Below are 26168 nucleotides of genomic sequence, written 5' to 3'. Positions count from 1 at the left end.
TTCATGAGCTACCTCTAGCATATCCCAAATCTCCTTAGCGGTTTCAAGAGTAGAAACTCGATTGAACTCCTCGGGAGATAAGGCACAAATCAAGGCATTCATTGCTTTTGCATTGATAGTGGATTCTCTTCTTTCATTTTCATCCCATAGTTCCATATCAACACTAGGTTCATTATATCCATTTTGGATACTTCTCCAAACATCAAAATCCAAAGATTTTAAAAACACTCTCATTCTAGCTTTCCAATATGGATAGTTTGAGCCATTGAAGAAGGGAGGTCTAGTGGTGGATTGCCCCTCATTGCTATGAGAAAAGGTTGCCATTTGAATCTTTCCCTTGTAGGTTTTCAAAGAGAATTCCTATGTAAGAGCCTATGCTCTGATACCAAGTGAAATTCCACTTAGCAACCCAAGAGGGGGTGAATTGGGTTTCTTTTCTAATTTTAAGATTTTTGAAAACTTAGATTGCACTAGTTTTAGTTTGAATAGGAAATCCAAAATAGTATTCAAAGCAATAGTGAAAACTTACCACACAAGAAGAGGAGAAGAGGCAAAGAAGCTTTGACACAAAGATTTTTATAGTGGTTCGGTCTTAGCTCAAGACCTACTCCACTCTTCTCAAGTTACTTTCCTTGAGGATTCCACTATCTTCTCCAAGGAACTTAAATACGGCGTTCCTTCCGCCTTGTACAAATCGAGCTCCACGCTCCAAGGGTCTTCTACGGCGCCCTTTGTGCCAAATACAAAGAAGATGAAATGAAAAAGCTTGCTTGCCTCTAGATAGGCTAATTTAAGGTAAAGCTCACTCACTCTCACAAGAACAAGATTGAACAAGTGAAGGTCCTAAGGTCTCTCAAGAATAATCTAAGGTAAATGGCACAAGAGAGAGATAGAGAGTGAAGATCTTCAAGAGAAGGAGAACAAATGGCTTTTTGTGCTCTTGAAATTTTTGTAATGTCCTTAGGTGAAAAACCCAAGAGTCCCTAGGTTCATATAAATAGAGGGGACAAAAAACACAAAATTTTCGCACCCCAATGGTCGTCTCGGACTCCGGGCTCGGAGCTCCGAGCGGCTATTTTTTTGAACCTGGAACAATTCTCGGAGCTCCGAGAATATTCTCGGAGTTCCGAGAAGCCTACGGCCAGCAGATTTTCCTTATATTTTTGCTGATTTTGTTTGGGCTTTTGGAACTTTGATTTTTCAAGATAAATGGAGTGTCATGAGGGTCCAACAATGTTGAGACACCACTATGAACATTCACAAACCCAATAAACTCTATCTAGGTTGATTTTAACTCTCCTTTGTGCCATAGACCTAGACTAAACATTGAGGACCATTTACATTCTAAATTTACTTGGTCTTCAATCTTGTTGGCACCTTGTAGAGGCTTTGACATGTCTTCACTCAACTCCATTGATGCTTGAGTTGATTTGCCATTCTTGTGCTTGAGTTCAACCTCGAGTTCAACCTTGAGTTCAACCTTGTCATGCACTCTTGAGGATGGTACACTGTGAACATTATAACTTTGCCAATGGAAATCATTAGTGTATAAAACCTTTAAAACAAATTTAGTTTGTTAATCATCAAAACAGTTCAATAGGAGTACTTGTTGAACCCTTGGGCTAACAAATAGTGAATCAAAAATAGTGAGCTTCAGAGGTTGGATTTCTGGCAAGATGACCAGATTCCGGTAGAATCTTGCTGGAGAAGATAACATGGATTTGGGGATTTTCTCCTCTGCTATCTCTCTATCTCTCTCTCTCTCTCAGATCTTATTCTTTTCTTAGATCTAATTGATTCTCACACCAGATCTCTCCTTATCTCCAGATCTATTGCTCTATTTCTCTGATTCTCCCGATCTGTCCTCCTCTGTATTTTCTACCGGAATCGATAGATAGGATTGATGGCAGGAATTTAAGATAGCCGAGGGTTGTCGGAGATGATGATAAGAATGAAGGATTTACCGGAAAAGAAATTAGGGTTTCGGTTGATTTTAATGCAGTAATGATGTTGATGATGAAGAAATTGAAAGATTTAATGAAGATGTGAATGAAAACAAGGAGGAAAAGTAGCCGAATTTTATGGCATGGTCGGAGGATAGCTGGAATCCGGCTGGAGTATGCCGGAGAAGAAGAAAAGAAATGAGGATCTGGGATTCTCTCTCTCTCTGCTTTTCTATCAAAATGAACAATTTTTTTTTTCTCATTCGATCACTACCTTTTTATACCAAAAAATTAACTGTGACATCGGCACACCCCAAATTAATGGGCGCACAAAAATGATGCGCGCACAAACATGTTGCGTAAAAAACGAGCTACCTCAACCTCCTTTTGCAACAAATAACACATTTGCCTCCTTTTCTTCCCATGGACAACCTTTATCTTGATTAATTCAACCCCCCTTTTGGTCTGCATTACGCTCACTCTCCTGGCTCGTTTACTAAGCAAACAAGCTCGGATTTTAACAAAATTTTATGGGGATCTTAGTGAGACACTAACCTAACTTGTGATGCAATTTGGGATCCTAGCTTGGTGATTGGATGGGGTTTCGCACAAACACAGCGAACTTGGGTCCGGTCAAAATGGGGTGTCTACAATATCTAGGAAGATTATTTTCATGTAGCATTGTTTTGGCCATTTCTTGGATGGTTCTGTTCTTTCTTTCAACTATCCCATTTTGTTGAGATGTTCTGGGTGCAGAGAAGTTATGTTTTATACCATTTTCAACACATTATCTATCGAATTGAATGTTCTGAAATTATGTTCCATGGTCACTTCTTATGTTTGAAATAACAATTCCTTTTTCATTTTGAACTTGATTACTCAGTTTCAAAAAGTTCTCAAATGTTTCATCTTTATGAATTAAGAACATGACCCAAGTAAATCTAGAGTAGTCATCAACTACAACTAGCACATACCTCCTACCACCTAAACTACTTCTCTTCATAGGCCCAAATAGGTCCATATGAAGGAGTTGTAAGGGGTAAGTAGTAGAGATCATGTTCTTAGGGGCAAATGAACTTTTTAGTTGTTTACCTAATTGGCAAGCTCTAAATGTGTGATTTTTATCAAATCTTATCTTAGGCAAACCTCTAACTACATCTTTTGAGGCAGGAGATGATGTAAGATCCATTCCAGCATGCCCTAGCCTTTTGATGCCACAACCAAGAGTCTTCATTAAGTGCACTTTGACAAGTTACATTTTGTAATCTTAATTCATTTATCCCAACTGTGTAAACATTACCATTTCTATATGCATTGAATTGTATAGTTCCATCTACCTTATTTTTAACTATGCATTTGTCAGGCTTAAAGATTACTTCATACCCATTATCACATAGCTGACTAATGCTCATGAGATTATGTGAAAGACCATTAACATAGAGGACATCATGAATAGGGGAGGTAGAGTTACCTATGGTGCCTTCACCAATAACTTTTCTTTTGCGGTCATCTCCAAAGGTAGCACTGCCACCATCCTTGATAGAGAGAGATGCAAATTGAGTAAGATCTCCTGTCATGTGCCTTGAGCATCCACTATCAAGGTACCATGTGTCCTTCTTGTTGAGACTTCTAAGGCATACCTACATATGAATGGATAAATTAGATTTTTTAGGTACCTAAACCTTTATAAGCTTGCTATGTCTAAGGTTATTGACTTTATCCTTCATTTTCAAGTTCGAGTTATCTTGTTTAGCATACATGCAAGCAAACTTAAAATGTCCTTCTAGTCCACAATAAAAATAAGTTTTAGTTCTACTAGAAGATCCTTTCACAAAATTATGCTTATAGTTGGTCATTTTATTATCCCATTTATATCCAAGTCCAACTTTATTATGTTACCATCTATGGATGTCTACTATTCTATCCAATTTTAGTGAGTCATTCTCAAATCTTTCAAATTGTTTCTGTAAGCCCAAGGGTCTACTCTCCTATCTTGTTTTGATGATTCTAAACATAATTGATTGTGTTTTTGAATACTAATCAATTTGCTTTGAAGTGTTGTGTTTAAGATAGGATTGTTAGTTGAAGAAACCAACACTCAACTTGGTCATGCTTAAAGGTGTACCAAACAAGAGCCAAAGGAGCTAAGTGTAGCTCACATCATCACTCAAGCAAGCATCCAAAGATGGATGATCATTTGAAGACCAAAGCTAAAGAGGGATCGAAGATTGCATAGGTATCATTGTACATCCTTTCTCTTTAGATTTTCAAGTCAAGGCAAAACGTTTTCAAAGTGTTTTCAAATTGTTTTTCAAAGAACACTTAAGAACTTAAAATGGATTAGTGAATGGTTATGTGGTGGACCAACATGTTGGGACCCTCATAAACATTCCAAAATAATCATAGGAGTTGAGTTCCAAAAGCTAAAAATCAAACAAGCAATAAAAATCAAAAACTGCAGATTTTTAGGCTTCTCGGAGCTCCGAGCTCGGAACTCCGAGAGTTCCCTCGAAACTCCGAGAAAAGGTCCAGTAGCGTCTGGACATTTTCTCGGAACTCCGAGAAAATTTCTCGGAACTCTGAGAAATGGTCCAGTAGAAATTTTATTTCTTCTGACCGTTGTCTCGGAACTCCGAGAATATTTCTCGGAACTCCGAGAATGATTCTCGGAGCTCCGAGAACCTTGCGACAGCTCAAAAAAGAGCCGTTGGGTTTTGATTTAAAATTTGATTTTTGTTATCTACACCCCCAAACGGTCATATTTTGAGGAGAGACTATTTATACAACATCTAGAGGATTATTTCCTCTCTCTTGATTTTTGAAAAACCCTCTTAAGCACTCAAGCAAACTTGCAACCCTTTCAAGCTTAAGATTTTTGGTTTTTCCCAAACTTGCCTTTCACTTGTGAACCTATTGAGTTTGGATATTTTAGAGCTATCACTTGCAAATCCTTGTTGAAGAGCAATCAAGGAACTACAAAGGGCATCAAGCTTTCAAGAAGAAGCCAAGCTATCAATCCTTCATTTCTTGTATAGGTGGCTAGGGCATTCCTTATTTTAATTCCCTAGAGAGTGTAGACACCCCCATTTTGCTTTACTTTAATCAACAAAGAAGTTAGTGTTTTTTTTATCAGTCGCTTTCAGTGTTTTCCATTCCCGTGTCCGTCCCTTATGATTTCTCAATCTTTCCGATCATTTCCGCAATGTTCCGCGTTTTCCTTTTCTCTAAGTGTTGAGAGGGGTTATTCACAAGAATCCGAGCAAAAGAATTTGGACCCGTCGGTAGGCCCGCATTGAACATTTGTTTAGATTTGGATCAAGCAGGGGGCCGCGCATTGTTTTATTGAAAAATGAGTTTTGAACCTACTTCAATCTAATTCCTAAAGATGACCATCAAGAGAACGGTCAAGATCTCAGAGAAGTCGTTTTAACAACCAATTTTGTTGCGGCCATCAAGTTGAGCTATTCAGATAATCCTTAGAAATGATTTTTAGGCACAACTGTATAAATTAATGGTATGGATCATCCCGCGAAATTGATTTGGAGGGGCGCATCCCATATATATTGAGGCCTACAAATTGGATAGATTTGATCATCTTGCGGACACGGCCTGAGAGATACGGTTGATTTACATCAAATGAAAGGCTCGGATCAGCACGCTAAAATGTACGGTTTGGATCATCTAGAGGATCGTCATTTTTGGGGCAATGTGAACCATTAACAGGAGGTTCGGATAAGCCTGCATAAATGATTTAGAGGGGCGCAACCAATTTGCATTATGTTGCATCAAAGGGACAGTTCAGACCATTCTATGGAAGTGATTTGGGGCGCCCAACCTATTTGCGCCGTGACCCATAAATTGGACGGCTGAGATCATACAATGGAAGGTATGTGAATGCAAATAGTGCAGTGCAAGAAGAATTCACCCCAAGTGGGGCCCACCATTAGTTGAAATTTTCAACTTTCCATTTATCCCGAACGATTTTTTTTAGTCTGGCATCTAGCAAATGGTATTGCCAATTCCTTTCACTTGCTACTTTTGTCTTTGCCCTGCTTTGAGAATATTTCTTTCTTGGGTGTATGAGCTGTGAAGGCAATGAACTCAAAAACGTCAATTACTTGATTTAGAAGGGTTGCAAAAGAAGGCAAGAGAAGAAATCCTAAAAAGATAGGAAAGATATATGAACCTTTCCTTGAGAAAAGAAGGGGACAGCAATGAAAACGGGGGGACTTTTTTGTTAAGAAAGGGAAGGAGAACGACTCACGGTGGTGGCTGGCTCATCCCTCCCGATGCTCTCTCTACTCTCTCTCTGATCTCACAGCCCTTTTGAGTCCTCTACCTCCACTACCTCTCAAGCCCTCAATAGCCAACTCTCTCAACAGGAGCTAGGTGATAAAAAAAAATACAGAGAGCAGAGTCTCGGTTCCCATTTCTGGTTTGGTGAGGAATCGAGCCATTCCTCGATCTCTATCTCTCAGTTTCTACCTCTCATTATCTCTCTCGAACTCTCTCTTATTCCCTCAGTTCTATCTCTCTGTCCCTCTCATTCCCTCAGTTTCTACCTCTCATTATCTCTCTCGTACTCTCTTATTCCCTCAGTTCTATCTCTCTGTCTCTCCCATTCACTCTTTGTTCCTCTCACTCCCTCTTTCGATCTCCCCATCTCTCATATAGATATCTCCACAGCCTTCTGATCTCTCCATCTCTCTCAGATATCTCCAAAGCCCCAAGCTCTTCATCTCTCAAAACAAGGTCCCAAGCTTTCCACGTCAAAAAACAGAAAAAACAGAGCACTCTCTATATCCCTCTATCTCCTTGCTCTCCCTCTCTCACTCGGTTCTCTCCCTCAACCTCTCACCACCCTTAGTCTTCTCACCCCTCATCTCCTTCATCCATTCCAGCCCCAAGCAAAGAAAAAAAAAAAACGAGAGAACAAAAAAAAAAAAAAAAAAAACAGAGCACTCTATCTCTCTCTCTCTCTCTACCTCTCATTCCCTCTCTGTTACTCTCTCTCACTCTCTATCTAAATCTCTCTCTCATATCTGTATCCCTCTCTCACTCTCTATCTAAATCTCTCTCTCACTCTCTATCTGCAACTATCTCTCTCACATATGTCTCTCTCTTACCCTCTCACTCTCCCTTGGCCTCTCACCACTACCTTGGCTGACCACTCTCTCCCTCTCTAAGCCCACCACCCTGGCCGAAACCCATCTCCATCCAACCTCGTCCCTTGCTGGCCGAAATTGCTTTTGGTCTGTCACTTTATTTTTGGCCGAATTCTCTTGGCTAAAAATACTCTTTTGGTTAGTTGGGTTTCTATCCTTGGATTGAGATCGACAAGCAGCTGGTTCTTCATCAAACTCGAGATCAAAAGCAAGCGAGAGAGTCGACACTAAGCTCCGGACAAGAGTGAGAAAAACAACAAAAAAAAAAAGAAGAAAGAAAGAGAGAAAGCGGAAGCGGATCGCAGCGTCGGCGGGATTTTCAGATTTTTCGGCATTTGGATGCGGCGAGGATCTCGACTACAGGTACGTACACGATTCCCAGATTTTTCCAAGATTGTTTGGTCTTTTTTATGTATTTTGCATGATTTTTAAGTATTTAATTGAATTTAAATGAATATTATATGTGTGTGCTAAAAATCATGATCTACATGAGTGTTTCAAATCCGTTTCGTCCCGAAATTTAATACAATGATTTACTTAAATAGACTAAAATAACTATCGGATCGGATCGGACATTGGATCAACGGTTTTTTAGAATTTGAGTGAAGAGTGGTATTTTATTTAAAATATTGGCTGAGTAATTACGAAATTCGAAAAAATAGCCATCTCAGGATGATCTATTTTTTCGAATTTAAAATTTTTCTTGTGTTCATCACATCAGAACAAGGTTGGAGGACGTTTTCCGGAATCGTAATTTTCTCGAAAATCGTGTTTTAAAAATAGAAAACTCTTCAAAAATATCTTTTCGACGAAGAAAAATAAAATATATACTAAACGAATTCCAAAATCAATGAAATTTCGTAGGAAAATAATATAATGCTGCTACATTCTACCATGAATGTTTAAGAATTTTTGGAATTGGTTTGGTATATTATTTTATGCTTTCTTTGAAAATTATCAGATTTTGAGAGAATTTTTACAGACATCAGATCACAGGTAAAATTCCCAAAACTTTTACAGTAGTCTTATATTCCATATTTCTAGTTTGTGTAAAAGTTTCAAGTGATTTGAATCTTTTTTCATATGGGATGTAGTGTTAATTCATAATCTGGGCTGAAAATTGAAAAATCCGAAACTGATAGTAAATAGTTTCCAAAATTCATGAAAATCTCACAGCATGCTATATTTACTCATATCTTATTTCTGTAGAAATTTTACTGAATTTAGATTTCTATTTCTAGTAGTTTCTGTCTTATTTTTACAATCTGGTCAATTAATTGTTAAATCAAAATTAAATATGAGCTTAATGTAAAAATCTGTAAAAATCTCTCAATAAGCTACATCTCATCATATCTTGCTGCTGTAGAAGTTTCAACTCATTTCAAATTCATTTCCAACGGTTTCCCTTGTAAAATCACTCATATGGTTTAAAATTGATAAAATTCATTGAAAATCCGAAATTAATTAAAAATCATCTGAAAATCTCTAAAGAACCTTAAATCTCTGTCACATATTAACTCCTTAATCCATTGAAACAGCAATCTTAGGATCTTTAGATTTCCCTGGAAAAATGGCCAGTGCATCCATAATCGTATCCCTATTGCACTCGGTCTTTGACAATTTGAATATTTAAGCTATAGCACGTTGTTGGCTCCGAGGTTACTGTCCACGGAAATCCTGAGATATGCCAGGCAATAAGGTGCTATAACCTAAGTATTAAATTGCACAAGGAAAGAGCGCACGATTCCCTTCCTTGGATGCCATTCTGGGCTGAAATTGGTGAACCCTAGAACCATTGGTATTCCTTAATTGTCCATAAACTGAAAATCCTTAAAATCTGAAATTCATTAACTTCAAGAACTGAAATCGATTCATCTCGTGTCTCTCGGAACCATTGGATTATGGTTTCTGTAGTAAGAACCATTAGAGCCCAATTTAGGAACACTGGTGTCGTGTCGCGTCCTAAGTTTTAGGGAGTCTTAGGTTTTAGGGAGTCCTAGAGTTAGGAGTCCAGCCTCATCACGGACGCTTGCTATGGATAGCAACCGTGCCATAGGTCTAGTTGCACTAGTCACCCAATCTTTCCCTAGGACAAGCCTAGTAAACTAGGATGTAGGCTAACCTGCATTAGTCTAAGGAACGACTTACATTTAGATAAGAATCATATAGCATCTTAGATGAAATCCTAGGATAATAAAATCCTCAACTTGAATTAAATAACTTCTCTTAAAACTTTTGAAACAGTCAATCCCGTCTAGGTCGGTGTCTTAGTTGAGTTAGGCATAAGTAGCTTAGCTTAGGTGCACCGAACTACGTCGACTCTGATCCCAGTGAGGCTTGGGTACGTAGGCAGCTTGGATGTCTGATGGCATACCAACCGCGAGTCGGCACCACAACAAATTGTGGTGTTTTGTATATTAATTTTCTTGTAAATGCTTAATCAAATCATTTAGGACTTTCCATGAAATTAGAATTCTAGGAGAACTTTCACTTAGAATGAATCCAGACAAATTAAGAAATCAAGATACACATTTAGGATTCACATTGAAATTAGATTTTAGGATGCATGTCACTTAGTTCGCACATTAACTTAGAGTTGAATGAGCCATTTAAAATAAATTTAAAAGAGTTAGCTTTTGAAATCGAAGACCGATTATCGGACAGGAATGGTGCATGTGGTGGATAACTCCCCATACCTTCCATTCTTGTAACCAGGTAGCGAGTCTAGATTTCTGGTTAATTTCGGGTCCTAGATCCCACATCTAGGTGGCGACTCTGTCAGTCTCTTTTGTGTGGAATTCGGATTGCCTTAGTGATCCCAAGTTCACATAAAAGATGAATTAAAATTAATAATTAAAATGCACACGCCAATCGCGTGGGTACGAGAGACCAAGAGAGAGCGTGGCGGCTCGCGCCCCACCCCTCCCGCGGGATCGGGTCCCACAGTTTGGCGACTCTGCTGGGGACCACCTAACTTCATCAAAATTTCAAAAGATAATTCATTTGAATTTAATTTAACTGGCTCATAAAAACTCTATACTTGTTAGATTAGTTTGTCTTGTTTTATTTTCTCATCGCATTTTACTCGAACTTAATCTAACAAAACCTGAAGGCATCACAGATTGCGCGAACTTATTGCACACACTTACATCACTTGCATCTAAACCATGCATCTCACATGCACACACGTCCTATTTTAGGAACCCGGAGTGTTATCTAGCATGGTTGACTGGGATTTCATCACCTGGTGCCTCTGTGCTAGAGAAGCATTCCACCCTTAGCCTAGCATCTTATGGTGCGTAAACGGATCTCTTGTTCACGTACTGATACACCGGACACTGGTACAGTATATCGAACATGGATTCGCGCTAAGGGAACTCCTGACCTTACCCCTAGATTAACCCACACATGCATGTAGTATACGAACACATGTGCATCACGTGTGTAAGCCTAGCTTAGGATATCCTGCCCATTTGTGTCTAGATTAGGCCGTGGTCCATCATCCAATGGTCACGATCGGTCCTTAGATACACGAACAAAGTCATGAGCCGAGATTCTCTCTCCACTCCGATAGATTAGGATTAGGGTTGATGCCTTCAGGTAACACTGTTAAAATGTGTGAAGATTAAAAAACTTTCCCTCTGGGGTTAGGATATAAATCCCATCATTTCCAAAGATCTCATAGGATTAGTCATTCATGATCTATCCATTGAAAGCAATCTTATGCTATCTCATCTAATCTTTTTGATCGTGCATCTTTTGTTCTTCTGTCATACGATTCGATCGTATTTTCATGCCATCCCCTAACTGGCAGGAGCAGAATCTCACAATCTTTCGATTATGCAATCTCATGATCTGATCATGCCTGGTCCAGATGATCCAATCTTGCTTGTACCCTTAGTCTCTTCCTCCTCTAGGGGCTACCTTTTTCAAGATTATTTTGCTAAGTCCTTCAGAGTTCACTCTCATAATCCTTGAGCTAGGGGCATTCCCCACGTGCTATCATGTCATCATTGTTGTGTTTATTTGTTTTGAGGAACCATCACTTTACTTCCCATTCCTTATCTAGTCGTATCATAATTATCATGTCAATCATAGAAAGGAAAAATTCCTTGAATGTCAAGCTTACATCTCGTGTTTATTGTTTCTATGTCAGGATTGTTCACTGCTGAAAATCCAGGAAAGCTTCTTGGGTTTGAATCTATTCGTGGCCAGTGAAGAAGCTAATTCCCCATTTTCTTTGGAAGTCTCTCTATCCACTTTTTCCTACCTATGGCAGATTCTATGGAAAATTTTCAACTCTTTCATGTCATAGAAACCCTGGCCCAGCTCGTCCAACAGGTGAAGGAATTGAAGGAAGAAAATCAATTCATCAAAGCTCAACTTACTGAGAAATTTGGTCCAATCACTGTCGTTTCTAAGGGCAAAAATCCGAGCCTCCCTATGGTTATGGGTTCAGAAGAACTAATTGTGAACCTCTCTAGACAAATGGCGGCGCTAACAGAAGAAGTTCATCAGATGAAGCAACAAATGCAAACCGGGTATTGTCAGTCCCAAGGTTCTGAACATTTCGCTGACAAAAATACCAAAGTCCAAGATGTTGTTACCGGAAACTCTGTCTCTCAGCACCAGCAGGATTCTTTTGGGCCTTTAATTCTTAATTATGACCAAGAGCCACCATCTGAAACTCTTAAAAGAGAATTCACTGATTTGCCTATCCCACGATCTGGCATCCCAAAAGGGTTTAAGAAAAGGGAAAAGGGGATTAACTGGTCACAGGAGCCTATGGTAATCGAATATGATCAACCAAGACCTATACCTCAGCAAAAGCCAGGTAGGCAATTCGCCCCCCTCCCGCTTCCACCATCTGTTATATTGTAGCAAGGATTGGAATCCGGCAATATCTATTTACCTCGCATTAAGGAACCTCCTAATCCGCTCCCCAGGACATGGAGGGCGGAAGAGCACTGCAATTTTCATCGAGGATCGGGGCATAGTACTGATCAGTGTAAAACTCTGAGGCATGTGATCCAGAAGTTGATCGATGAGCACAAGCTACCATTTCAGCAATTGCCAAATATTGTTGATAGTCCTATGCAAAACCATGTTGTACCGCCGCTGGATGATGTTTAGACACTTGGGGTTTGAGAAGCTCAGGTTCAGTTGCAGTGAAATAGAAGAGCCAGAAGTTAAAAGGCACTTGTTATGATGATGATTCAGTTTTCGCCGAGCCTCCGAAGCTAGACAGTTGCAGCATTTAAAGTTTTAGTCATTTACTATTTTATGTTGAGTCAGTCATCATGGTCAGTACAGTTGTTGAGTCCGGTCGTACGGTTCAAGGTCAATGCTTAGTCCGTGGCAAGTTATCTTTTGCTTTCCTTTTATTTAGAGTTGTGAATCCTGAGCATGTTCAGGATAGGTCGTCAGATATAATAGCTTTTTCTTTAAATAAAAATCTCAGTTCCAATAGTTCACTTGTGTCTGTTTCTTAAGTATGCTTCTGATCTTAAAATAAGACTCCCTCCTCAAATGAGGACAAAATTGACGAAACTCCACTTGAGTCACAGCAATTACTTGAACAAGAGGAGGAGCGCCAATCCCAGCCTTTTCAAAGATGAAATTGAAGTGGAAAACACTGGCACTGAAACTTTGATTCAGTGAATGCCGATTAAAAGTACATTACCCTCTGAAGAGTGTGAAGAATTGATAAAATTATTTCAAGAATAAGAAGATTGTCTAGAAAAGCTACAACCGATACCAGGGGCAAGACATAGATAGAAAGCTCAAGAGAATGAAGAAAGTGAGAAGACATATGCTATACAAGGGGCATAGAGTGAAAACAACTTTCATATTTTCAATCAATGACCTTGGTTCTCAAATTCATAACATGAAGTCAACAAATTCAAGATAAGAAGTTCAAGAGCAAGCATTGAAAAGTGATCATCAGATATCAAGAGTTACAAATCCATAGATGGAGGATGTCAAAAGAACAAGTTTCGCTCTATGAAAGTCGAAAGCACATAGTAGAAGCTTGAAAGAAGAAGATCCATTATCTCTTACCTAGAAATGCCGTCAAACTCCGTGAAAAAGAAGAAGAAGAAATAAAAATAAATAAATAATCAGTACCAGAGGGACTCTAGTAACCTAGATCGATTCCCAATCTGAACATCAGAAGGCCTCCTTTGGCCGAATAAATCCCAAAATCAGAACCCAATGTCAAAAGAATACCGGTTTGCAAACCCTTCGAGCCTAAATGAAATTATCTTGAAAACCCATCAAAACTAGGGGCATTCGCCCCGAACTACGCGAGACCTGATCCCTACACTGGGGTACGTAGGCAGCTCGGTTAAACCGAGTTCGGTCGATTCAAAAAAAAAGAGAAAAGAAATTCAATCGTTCCAGAAAAAAAAGAAAAGAGGGACAAGTTCCAAAAGAAGGGAAATCAATTATTCCAGAAAGAAGAAAAAAAAGAAAAAAATCAATTAACCTTCAAACAATTTATCTTCAAACTAGGGGCATTCGCCCTGAACTACACACGACCTGATTCCTACCTTGGGATATGTAGGCAACATGTTCACAAGTTTGGTCGAAATCTTTGATGAGCCTTAAGCCCTTCTTTGAAAAGCCCTATCCTACCTATAAAGTCCTTCTGGTGTTCAGAACTAATGATCTAGGTCCCGAGACACAATAAGTAATAAAAAAATGATGAAAAAAAAAAGAAAAAAAAAGAACGGAGTTTGAAGATCTGCTAGACTGAAAACCTGAAAAGGCGGTTTAGGCAAAATTTAAGATCATTCCCCTGCTAGGTTGAAAACCCGAAAGGGCGGCTTAGGCAAAAGCTAAGGGGATAGCCTGCTGGATTGAAACCTAGAAAGGTGGTTCAGGCAAAAGTTAAGGCTAGCACGGTCCGCCAAGTTAAAAACCCCGAAGAGGTGACTCGGTCACGGTAAGAGAACCATTATAAGAAGGTTACAGTCGGTATCAAGACTGAAGATCAACTGAAGTTCAAGCAAATTCAAGTGACATCCTCAACACTGGGGGCATTGAAGCTAAGCAATCTTAGGGGTCGTAATTAAATCCTTGAGATATCACTGTTTTAAGGAAAAAGTCCAGTGTTTACCAATCGAAAAAAAAAACATTCCTTGAAAGGATAGACTTACCAATTAAAACGTTAACTAGGTCAGAAGCATAACTGTGTCTGTCAGTGTAGTTAGTCAATCTTTGTCATTCTATGTTCACTCCTTCAGAGCTGCTCAGTCCTTTGAGTAGTGCCTTTTATCTAAGTTTTCTCTTTAGAAAGAGTCAATCGTCGTTCTTATGTCCAAATGATGCAACTGTCTTGGTGAAGGAGGCCCGGCCTCAGCAGCCCCCTGCAATCGTATGAAAGAGCTCGGTAATCTAGTCAAGCAGCTACATTTCAAAGAAGATCAGCTCAGAAAAATTCAGAAGTAGAAGCATCAGAAAGCCCAGCTTCCGTAAAAAAGATCATACCCCAGGAATGCACCTTAAGCTTGGAAGAGCCTCAGATGCAATGGTGGTTGAACCAATTTCTCAAAGAGATGAACCATTAAAATTCAGAATCTCCTTCCAGTTAATTAAATACTATCATGGTCAAGAGATGTCTATCTAAACACCTGTCAAGAAGCAGATCCCGCTTTTCCATGTTAGTATCCAAGAGAGCCTTTGTTCTAAATTACCAATTTAAAGTATCTTGTTCAAGGTTGCAGTTATCAAAATCCCCAGAAGACAAGACCAGTAGTCTCTTTGAAAAAGATCTTGTTGAAGTTTCATAAAAGTGTCCCTAATCCATTCTTGTTAGTAATGGTTGTTCGTTCCTAAGGTTTGCCGTTTCATCATTCGTCAAAATCGTAGTTTCCAACATCTTTGTCGGGCATGATCCATAATATCCCCGATTTCATTGAGTTCAAAAAATTAAAAATTCATCAAATCCAAATCCTTAATTCAAAAAATCCAATCCTACGTCAAATTCAAGTTAATGAAAAATCTCTAAATTCTTCGAGCCCGTTCGTGAACGGTACCTCTTTTCTCGAGGCCATTTGTGAATGGTCTCGTCTTCCCCATCAAATCCAATCCCCGATTCATCAAATCTAATTCTACGTCAAATTCAAATTCATGAAAAATCTCTAAATTCTTCGAGCCCGTTTGTGAACGGTGCCTCTTTTCTCGAGGCCATTTGTGAATGGTCTCGTCTTCTCCTTGAGCCCGTTTGTGGACGGTGCCTCATTTCCCAAAAAAAAAATAAAAAAATCCATCAAATCCAATCCCCGATTCATCAAATCTAATTCTATGTCAAATTCGAATTCATGAAAAATCTCTAAATTCTTCGAGCCCGTTTGTGAACGGTGCCTCTTCTTCTCGAGTCCATTTGTGAATGGTCTCGTCTTCTCCTTGAGCCCGTTTGTGGACGGTGCCTCATTTCCCAAAAATAAAATAAAAAAAAAATTTATCAAATCCAATCCCCGATTCAAAAAAAAATCCAATCCTACGTCAAATTCAAGCTCATGAAAAATCTCTAAATTCTTCGAGCCCGTTTGAGAACGGTGCCTCTTTTCTTCGAGTCCATACAACTATGGTCTCTTATCCCTTTTGAACATCATACAACTATGATGTCTCATTCCCTTGGAATCCGTACAAATACGGTATTTCATTCTCTCCGAGTCCATACGACTATGGTCTCTTATCCCCTTTGAACATCATACAACTATGATGTCTCATTCCCTTGGAATCCGTACAAATACGGTATTTCATTCTCTTCGAGTCCATACAACTATGGTCTCTTATCCCTTTTGAACATCATACAACTATGATGTCTCATTCCCTTGGAATCCGTACAAATACGGTATTTCATTCTCTCCGAGTCCATACGACTATGGTCTCTTATCCCCTTTGAACATCATACAACTATGATGTCTCATTTCCTTGGAATCCGTACAAATACGGTATTTCATTCTCTTCGAGTCCATACAACTATGGTCTCTTATCCCCTTTGAACATCATACAACTATGATGTCTCATTTCCTTGGAATCCGTACAAATACGGTATTTCATTCTCTTCGAGTCCATACAACTATGGTCTCTTATCCCCTTTGAACATCATACAACTATGATGTCTCATTTCCTTGGAATCCGTACAAATACGGTATTTTATTCTCTTCGAGTCCATACAACTATGGTCTCTTATCCCCTTTGAACATCATACAACTATGATGTCTCATTTCCTTAGAATCCGTACAAATACGGTATTTCATTCTCTTCGAGTCCATACAACTATGGTCTCTTATCCCCTTTGAACATCATACAACTATGATGTCTCATTTTCTTGGAATCTGTATAAATATGGTATTTCATTCTCTTCGAGTCCATACAATTATGGTCTCGTATTTTCCTTGAAGCATCATATAAATATGATGTCTCATTTTTTCTCCGAATATCCATTCGAAAATGATATCTCATTCTCTCGTTGCCCGTTTGTGAGCGGCACCGCAGCGGGATTTTTTATTGCATTCCAATTCTAGGACTTCGTTTAGGGTCTTGCATTAGGTAGTAAGTGTTTGCGTCTAGGTTCCGTTTTGTGTAGAGTCCTTTGTTGATTAAAGCTGCGCAAAATGGTTCTGTCATTTTGACTTTGGTATTCGATGACTACGTCATCTCTACCAAAGAGGGGCATCTGTAGACACCCCCATTTTGCTTTACTTTAATCAACAAAGAAGTTAGTGTTTTTTTTATCAGTCGCTTTCAGTGTTTTCCATTCCCGTGTCCGTCCCTTATGATTTCTCAATCTTTCCGATCATTTCCGCAATGTTCCGCGTTTTCCTTTTCTCTAAGTGTTGAGAGGGGTTATTCACAAGAATCCGAGCAAAAGAATTTGGACCCGTCGGTAGGCCCGCATTGAACATTTGTTTAGATTTGGATCAAGCAGGGGGCCGCGCATTGTTTTATTGAAAAATGAGTTTTGAACCTACTTCAATCTAATTCCTAAAGATGACCATCAAGAGAACGGTCAAGATCTCAGAGAAGTCGTTTTAACAACCAATTTTGTTGCGGCCATCAAGTTGAGCTATTCAGATAATCCTTAGAAATGATTTTTAGGCACAACTGTATAAATTAATGGTATGGATCATCCCGCGAAATTGATTTGGAGGGGCGCATCCCATATATATTGAGGCCTACAAATTGGATAGATTTGATCATCTTGCGGACACGGCCTGAGAGATACGGTTGATTTACATCAAATGAAAGGCTCGGATCAGCACGCTAAAATGTACGGTTTGGATCATCTAGAGGATCGTCATTTTTGGGGCAATGTGAACCATTAACAGGAGGTTCGGATAAGCCTGCATAAATGATTTAGAGGGGCGCAACCAATTTGCATTATGTTGCATCAAAGGGACAGTTCAGACCATTCTATGGAAGTGATTTGGGGCGCCCAACCTATTTGCGCCGTGACCCATAAATTGGACGGCTGAGATCATACAATGGAAGGTATGTGAATGCAAATAGTGCAGTGCAAGAAGAATTCACCCCAAGTGGGGCCCACCATTAGTTGAAATTTTCAACTTTCCATTTATCCCGAACGATTTTTTTTAGTCTGGCATCTAGCAAATGGTATTGCCAATTCCTTTCACTTGCTACTTTTGTCTTTGCCCTGCTTTGAGAATATTTCTTTCTTGGGTGTATGAGCTGTGAAGGCAATGAACTCAAAAACGTCAATTACTTGATTTAGAAGGGTTGCAAAAGAAGGCAAGAGAAGAAATCCTAAAAAGATAGGAAAGATATATGAACCTTTCCTTGAGAAAAGAAGGGGACAGCAATGAAAACGGGGGGACTTTTTTGTTAAGAAAGGGAAGGAGAACGACTCACGGTGGTGGCTGGCTCATCCCTCCCGATGCTCTCTCTACTCTCTCTCTGATCTCACAGCCCTTTTGAGTCCTCTACCTCCACTACCTCTCAAGCCCTCAATAGCCAACTCTCTCAACAGGAGCTAGGTGATAAAAAAAAATACAGAGAGCAGAGTCTCGGTTCCCATTTCTGGTTTGGTGAGGAATCGAGCCATTCCTCGATCTCTATCTCTCAGTTTCTACCTCTCATTATCTCTCTCGAACTCTCTCTTATTCCCTCAGTTCTATCTCTCTGTCCCTCTCATTCCCTCAGTTTCTACCTCTCATTATCTCTCTCGTACTCTCTTATTCCCTCAGTTCTATCTCTCTGTCTCTCCCATTCACTCTTTGTTCCTCTCACTCCCTCTTTCGATCTCCCCATCTCTCATATAGATATCTCCACAGCCTTCTGATCTCTCCATCTCTCTCAGATATCTCCAAAGCCCCAAGCTCTTCATCTCTCAAAACAAGGTCCCAAGCTTTCCACGTCAAAAAACAGAAAAAACAGAGCACTCTCTATATCCCTCTATCTCCTTGCTCTCCCTCTCTCACTCGGTTCTCTCCCTCAACCTCTCACCACCCTTAGTCTTCTCACCCCTCATCTCCTTCATCCATTCCAGCCCCAAGCAAAGAAAAAAAAAAAACGAGAGAACAAAAAAAAAAAACAAAAAAACAGAGCACTCTATCTCTCTCTCTCTCTCTACCTCTCATTCCCTCTCTGTTACTCTCTCTCACTCTCTATCTAAATCTCTCTCTCATATCTGTATCCCTCTCTCACTCTCTATCTAAATCTCTCTCTCACTCTCTATCTGCAACTATCTCTCTCACATATGTCTCTCTCTTACCCTCTCACTCTCCCTTGGCCTCTCACCACTACCTTGGCTGACCACTCTCTCCCTCTCTAAGCCCACCACCCTGGCCGAAACCCATCTCCATCCAACCTCGTCCCTTGCTGGCCGAAATTGCTTTTGGTCTGTCACTTTATTTTTGGCCGAATTCTCTTGGCTAAAAATACTCTTTTGGTTAGTTGGGTTTCTATCCTTGGATTGAGATCGACAAGCAGCTGGTTCTTCATCAAACTCGAGATCAAAAGCAAGCGAGAGAGTCGACACTAAGCTCCGGACAAGAGTGAGAAAAACAACAAAAAAAAAAAGAAGAAAGAAAGAGAGAAAGCGGAAGCGGATCGCAGCGTCGGCGGGATTTTCAGATTTTTCGGCATTTGGATGCGGCGAGGATCTCGACTACAGGTACGTACACGATTCCCAGATTTTTCCAAGATTGTTTGGTCTTTTTTATGTATTTTGCATGATTTTTAAGTATTTAATTGAATTTAAATGAATATTATATGTGTGTGCTAAAAATCATGATCTACATGAGTGTTTCAAATCCGTTTCGTCCCGAAATTTAATACAATGATTTACTTAAATAGACTAAAATAACTATCGGATCGGATCGGACATTGGATCAACGGTTTTTTAGAATTTGAGTGAAGAGTGGTATTTTATTTAAAATATTGGCTGAGTAATTACGAAATTCGAAAAAATAGCCATCTCAGGATGATCTATTTTTTCGAATTTAAAATTTTTCTTGTGTTCATCACATCAGAACAAGGTTGGAGGACGTTTTCCGGAATCGTAATTTTCTCGAAAATCGTGTTTTAAAAATAGAAAACTCTTCAAAAATATCTTTTCGACGAAGAAAAATAAAATATATACTAAACGAATTCCAAAATCAATGAAATTTCGTAGGAAAATAATATAATGCTGCTACATTCTACCATGAATGTTTAAGAATTTTTGGAATTGGTTTGGTATATTATTTTATGCTTTCTTTGAAAATTATCAGATTTTGAGAGAATTTTTACAGACATCAGATCACAGGTAAAATTCCCAAAACTTTTACAGTAGTCTTATATTCCATATTTCTAGTTTGTGTAAAAGTTTCAAGTGATTTGAATCTTTTTTCATATGGGATGTAGTGTTAATTCATAATCTGGGCTGAAAATTGAAAAATCCGAAACTGATAGTAAATAGTTTCCAAAATTCATGAAAATCTCACAGCATGCTATATTTACTCATATCTTATTTCTGTAGAAATTTTACTGAATTTAGATTTCTATTTCTAGTAGTTTCTGTCTTATTTTTACAATCTGGTCAATTAATTGTTAAATCAAAATTAAATATGAGCTTAATGTAAAAATCTGTAAAAATCTCTCAATAAGCTACATCTCATCATATCTTGCTGCTGTAGAAGTTTCAACTCATTTCAAATTCATTTCCAACGGTTTCCCTTGTAAAATCACTCATATGGTTTAAAATTGATAAAATTCATTGAAAATCCGAAATTAATTAAAAATCATCTGAAAATCTCTAAAGAACCTTAAATCTCTGTCACATATTAACTCCTTAATCCATTGAAACAGCAATCTTAGGATCTTTAGATTTCCCTGGAAAAATGGCCAGTGCATCCATAATCGTATCCCTATTGCACTCGATCTTTGACAATTTGAATATTTAAGCTATAGCACGTTGTTGGCTCCGAGGTTACTGTCCACGGAAATCCTGAGATATGCCAGGCAATAAGGTGCTATAACCTAAGTATTAAATTGCACAAGGAAAGAGCGCACGATTCCCTTCCTTGGATGCCATTCTGGGCTGAAATTGGTGAACCCTAGAACCATTGGTATTCCTTAATTGTCCATAAACTGAAAATCCTTAAAATCTGAAATTCATTAACTTCAAGAACTGAAATCGATTCATCTCGTGTCTCTCGGAACCATTGGATTATGGTTTCTGTAGTAAGAACCATTAGAGCCCAATTTAGGAACACTGGTGTCGTGTCGCGTCCTAAGTTTTAGGGAGTCTTAGGTTTTAGGGAGTCCTAGAGTTAGGAGTCCAGCCTCATCACGGACGCTTGCTATGGATAGCAACCGTGCCATAGGTCTAGTTGCACTAGTCACCCAATCTTTCCCTAGGACAAGCCTAGTAAACTAGGATGTAGGCTAACCTGCATTAGTCTAAGGAACGACTTACATTTAGATAAGAATCATATAGCATCTTAGATGAAATCCTAGGATAATAAAATCCTCAACTTGAATTAAATAACTTCTCTTAAAACTTTTGAAACAGTCAATCCCGTCTAGGTCGGTGTCTTAGTTGAGTTAGGCATAAGTAGCTTAGCTTAGGTGCACCGAACTACGTCGACTCTGATCCCAGTGAGGCTTGGGTACGTAGGCAGCTTGGATGTCTGATGGCATACCAACCGCGAGTCGGCACCACAACAAATTGTGGTGTTTTGTATATTAATTTTCTTGTAAATGCTTAATCAAATCATTTAGGACTTTCCATGAAATTAGAATTCTAGGAGAACTTTCACTTAGAATGAATCCAGACAAATTAAGAAATCAAGATACACATTTAGGATTCACATTGAAATTAGATTTTAGGATGCATGTCACTTAGTTCGCACATTAACTTAGAGTTGAATGAGCCATTTAAAATAAATTTAAAAGAGTTAGCTTTTGAAATCGAAGACCGATTATCGGACAGGAATGGTGCATGTGGTGGATAACTCCCCATACCTTCCATTCTTGTAACCAGGTAGCGAGTCTAGATTTCTGGTTAATTTCGGGTCCTAGATCCCACATCTAGGTGGCGACTCTGTCAGTCTCTTTTGTGTGGAATTCGGATTGCCTTAGTGATCCCAAGTTCACATAAAAGATGAATTAAAATTAATAATTAAAATGCACACGCCAATCGCGTGGGTACGAGAGACCAAGAGAGAGCGTGGCGGCTCGCGCCCCACCCCTCCCGCGGGATCGGGTCCCACAGTTTGGCGACTCTGCTGGGGACCACCTAACTTCATCAAAATTTCAAAAGATAATTCATTTGAATTTAATTTAACTGGCTCATAAAAACTCTATACTTGTTAGATTAGTTTGTCTTGTTTTATTTTCTCATCGCATTTTACTCGAACTTAATCTAACAAAACCTGAAGGCATCACAGATTGCGCGAACTTATTGCACACACTTACATCACTTGCATCTAAACCATGCATCTCACATGCACACACGTCCTATTTTAGGAACCCGGAGTGTTATCTAGCATGGTTGACTGGGATTTCATCACCTGGTGCCTCTGTGCTAGAGAAGCATTCCACCCTTAGCCTAGCATCTTATGGTGCGTAAACGGATCTCTTGTTCACGTACTGATACACCGGACACTGGTACAGTATATCGAACATGGATTCGCGCTAAGGGAACTCCTGACCTTACCCCTAGATTAACCCACACATGCATGTAGTATACGAACACATGTGCATCACGTGTGTAAGCCTAGCTTAGGATATCCTGCCCATTTGTGTCTAGATTAGGCCGTGGTCCATCATCCAATGGTCACGATCGGTCCTTAGATACACGAACAAAGTCATGAGCCGAGATTCTCTCTCCACTCCGATAGATTAGGATTAGGGTTGATGCCTTCAGGTAACACTGTTAAAATGTGTGAAGATTAAAAAACTTTCCCTCTGGGGTTAGGATATAAATCCCATCATTTCCAAAGATCTCATAGGATTAGTCATTCATGATCTATCCATTGAAAGCAATCTTATGCTATCTCATCTAATCTTTTTGATCGTGCATCTTTTGTTCTTCTGTCATACGATTCGATCGTATTTTCATGCCATCCCCTAACTGGCAGGAGCAGAATCTCACAATCTTTCGATTATGCAATCTCATGATCTGATCATGCCTGGTCCAGATGATCCAATCTTGCTTGTACCCTTAGTCTCTTCCTCCTCTAGGGGCTACCTTTTTCAAGATTATTTTGCTAAGTCCTTCAGAGTTCACTCTCATAATCCTTGAGCTAGGGGCATTCCCCACGTGCTATCATGTCATCATTGTTGTGTTTATTTGTTTTGAGGAACCATCACTTTACTTCCCATTCCTTATCTAGTCGTATCATAATTATCATGTCAATCATAGAAAGGAAAAATTCCTTGAATGTCAAGCTTACATCTCGTGTTTATTGTTTCTATGTCAGGATTGTTCACTGCTGAAAATCCAGGAAAGCTTCTTGGGTTTGAATCTATTCGTGGCCAGTGAAGAAGCTAATTCCCCATTTTCTTTGGAAGTCTCTCTATCCACTTTTTCCTACCTATGGCAGATTCTATGGAAAATTTTCAACTCTTTCATGTCATAGAAACCCTGGCCCAGCTCGTCCAACAGGTGAAGGAATTGAAGGAAGAAAATCAATTCATCAAAGCTCAACTTACTGAGAAATTTGGTCCAATCACTGTCGTTTCTAAGGGCAAAAATCCGAGCCTCCCTATGGTTATGGGTTCAGAAGAACTAATTGTGAACCTCTCTAGACAAATGGCGGCGCTAACAGAAGAAGTTCATCAGATGAAGCAACAAATGCAAACCGGGTATTGTCAGTCCCAAGGTTCTGAACATTTCGCTGACAAAAATACCAAAGTCCAAGATGTTGTTACCGGAAACTCTGTCTCTCAGCACCAGCAGGATTCTTTTGGGCCTTTAATTCTTAATTATGACCAAGAGCCACCATCTGAAACTCTTAAAAGAGAATTCACTGATTTGCCTATCCCACGATCTGGCATCCCAAAAGGGTTTAAGAAAAGGGAAAAGGGGATTAACTGGTCACAGGAGCCTATGGTAATCGAATATGATCAACCAAGACCTATACCTCAGCAAAAGCCAGGTAGGCAATTCGCCCCCCTCCCGCTTCCACCATCTGTTATATTGTAGCAAGGATTGGAATCCGGCAATATCTATTTACCTCGCATTAAGGAACCTCCTAATCCGCTCCCCAGGACATGGAGGGCGGAAGAGCACTGCAATTTTCATCGAGGATCGGGGCATAGTACTGATCAGTGTAAAACTCTGAGGCATGTGATCCAGAAGTTGATCGATGAGCACAAGCTACCATTTCAGCAATTGCCAAATATTGTTGATAGTCCTATGCAAAACCATGTTGTACCGCCGCTGGATGATGTTTAGACACTTGGGGTTTGAGAAGCTCAGGTTCAGTTGCAGTGAAATAGAAGAGCCAGAAGTTAAAAGGCACTTGTTATGATGATGATTCAGTTTTCGCCGAGCCTCCGAAGCTAGACAGTTGCAGCATTTAAAGTTTTAGTCATTTACTATTTTATGTTGAGTCAGTCATCATGGTCAGTACAGTTGTTGAGTCCGGTCGTACGGTTCAAGGTCAATGCTTAGTCCGTGGCAAGTTATCTTTTGCTTTCCTTTTATTTAGAGTTGTGAATCCTGAGCATGTTCAGGATAGGTCGTCAGATATAATAGCTTTTTCTTTAAATAAAAATCTCAGTTCCAATAGTTCACTTGTGTCTGTTTCTTAAGTATGCTTCTGATCTTAAAATAAGACTCCCTCCTCAAATGAGGACAAAATTGACGAAACTCCACTTGAGTCACAGCAATTACTTGAACAAGAGGAGGAGCGCCAATCCCAGCCTTTTCAAAGATGAAATTGAAGTGGAAAACACTGGCACTGAAACTTTGATTCAGTGAATGCCGATTAAAAGTACATTACCCTCTGAAGAGTGTGAAGAATTGATAAAATTATTTCAAGAATAAGAAGATTGTCTAGAAAAGCTACAACCGATACCAGGGGCAAGACATAGATAGAAAGCTCAAGAGAATGAAGAAAGTGAGAAGACATATGCTATACAAGGGGCATAGAGTGAAAACAACTTTCATATTTTCAATCAATGACCTTGGTTCTCAAATTCATAACATGAAGTCAACAAATTCAAGATAAGAAGTTCAAGAGCAAGCATTGAAAAGTGATCATCAGATATCAAGAGTTACAAATCCATAGATGGAGGATGTCAAAAGAACAAGTTTCGCTCTATGAAAGTCGAAAGCACATAGTAGAAGCTTGAAAGAAGAAGATCCATTATCTCTTACCTAGAAATGCCGTCAAACTCCGTGAAAAAGAAGAAGAAGAAATAAAAATAAATAAATAATCAGTACCAGAGGGACTTTAGTAACCTAGATCGATTCCCAATCTGAACATCAGAAGGCCTCCTTTGGCCGAATAAATCCCAAAATCAGAACCCAATGTCAAAAGAATACCGGTTTGCAAACCCTTCGAGCCTAAATGAAATTATCTTGAAAACCCATCAAAACTAGGGGCATTCGCCCCGAACTACGCGAGACCTGATCCCTACACTGGGGTACGTAGGCAGCTCGGTTAAACCGAGTTCGGTCGATTCAAAAAAAAAGAGAAAAGAAATTCAATCGTTCCAGAAAAAAAAGAAAAGAGGGACAAGTTCCAAAAGAAGGGAAATCAATTATTCCAGAAAGAAGAAAAAAAAGAAAAAAATCAATTAACCTTCAAACAATTTATCTTCAAACTAGGGGCATTCGCCCTGAACTACACACGACCTGATTCCTACCTTGGGATATGTAGGCAACATGTTCACAAGTTTGGTCGAAATCTTTGATGAGCCTTAAGCCCTTCTTTGAAAAGCCCTATCCTACCTATAAAGTCCTTCTGGTGTTCAGAACTAATGATCTAGGTCCCGAGACACAATAAGTAATAAAAAAATGATGAAAAAAAAAAGAAAAAAAAAGAACGGAGTTTGAAGATCTGCTAGACTGAAAACCTGAAAAGGCGGTTTAGGCAAAATTTAAGATCATTCCCCTGCTAGGTTGAAAACCCGAAAGGGCGGCTTAGGCAAAAGCTAAGGGGATAGCCTGCTGGATTGAAACCTAGAAAGGTGGTTCAGGCAAAAGTTAAGGCTAGCACGGTCCGCCAAGTTAAAAACCCCGAAGAGGTGACTCGGTCACGGTAAGAGAACCATTATAAGAAGGTTACAGTCGGTATCAAGACTGAAGATCAACTGAAGTTCAAGCAAATTCAAGTGACATCCTCAACACTGGGGGCATTGAAGCTAAGCAATCTTAGGGGTCGTAATTAAATCCTTGAGATATCACTGTTTTAAGGAAAAAGTCCAGTGTTTACCAATCGAAAAAAAAAACATTCCTTGAAAGGATAGACTTACCAATTAAAACGTTAACTAGGTCAGAAGCATAACTGTGTCTGTCAGTGTAGTTAGTCAATCTTTGTCATTCTATGTTCACTCCTTCAGAGCTGCTCAGTCCTTTGAGTAGTGCCTTTTA

Source organism: Tasmannia lanceolata, unplaced genomic scaffold (genome assembly GCF_043159265.1).
Source record: "Tasmannia lanceolata isolate RefF3 unplaced genomic scaffold, GAP_Taslan_0.1 ptg000003l, whole genome shotgun sequence".
NCBI lineage: Eukaryota > Viridiplantae > Streptophyta > Magnoliopsida > Canellales > Winteraceae > Tasmannia > Tasmannia lanceolata.
Note: the sequence above shows the minus strand (reverse complement) of the source record.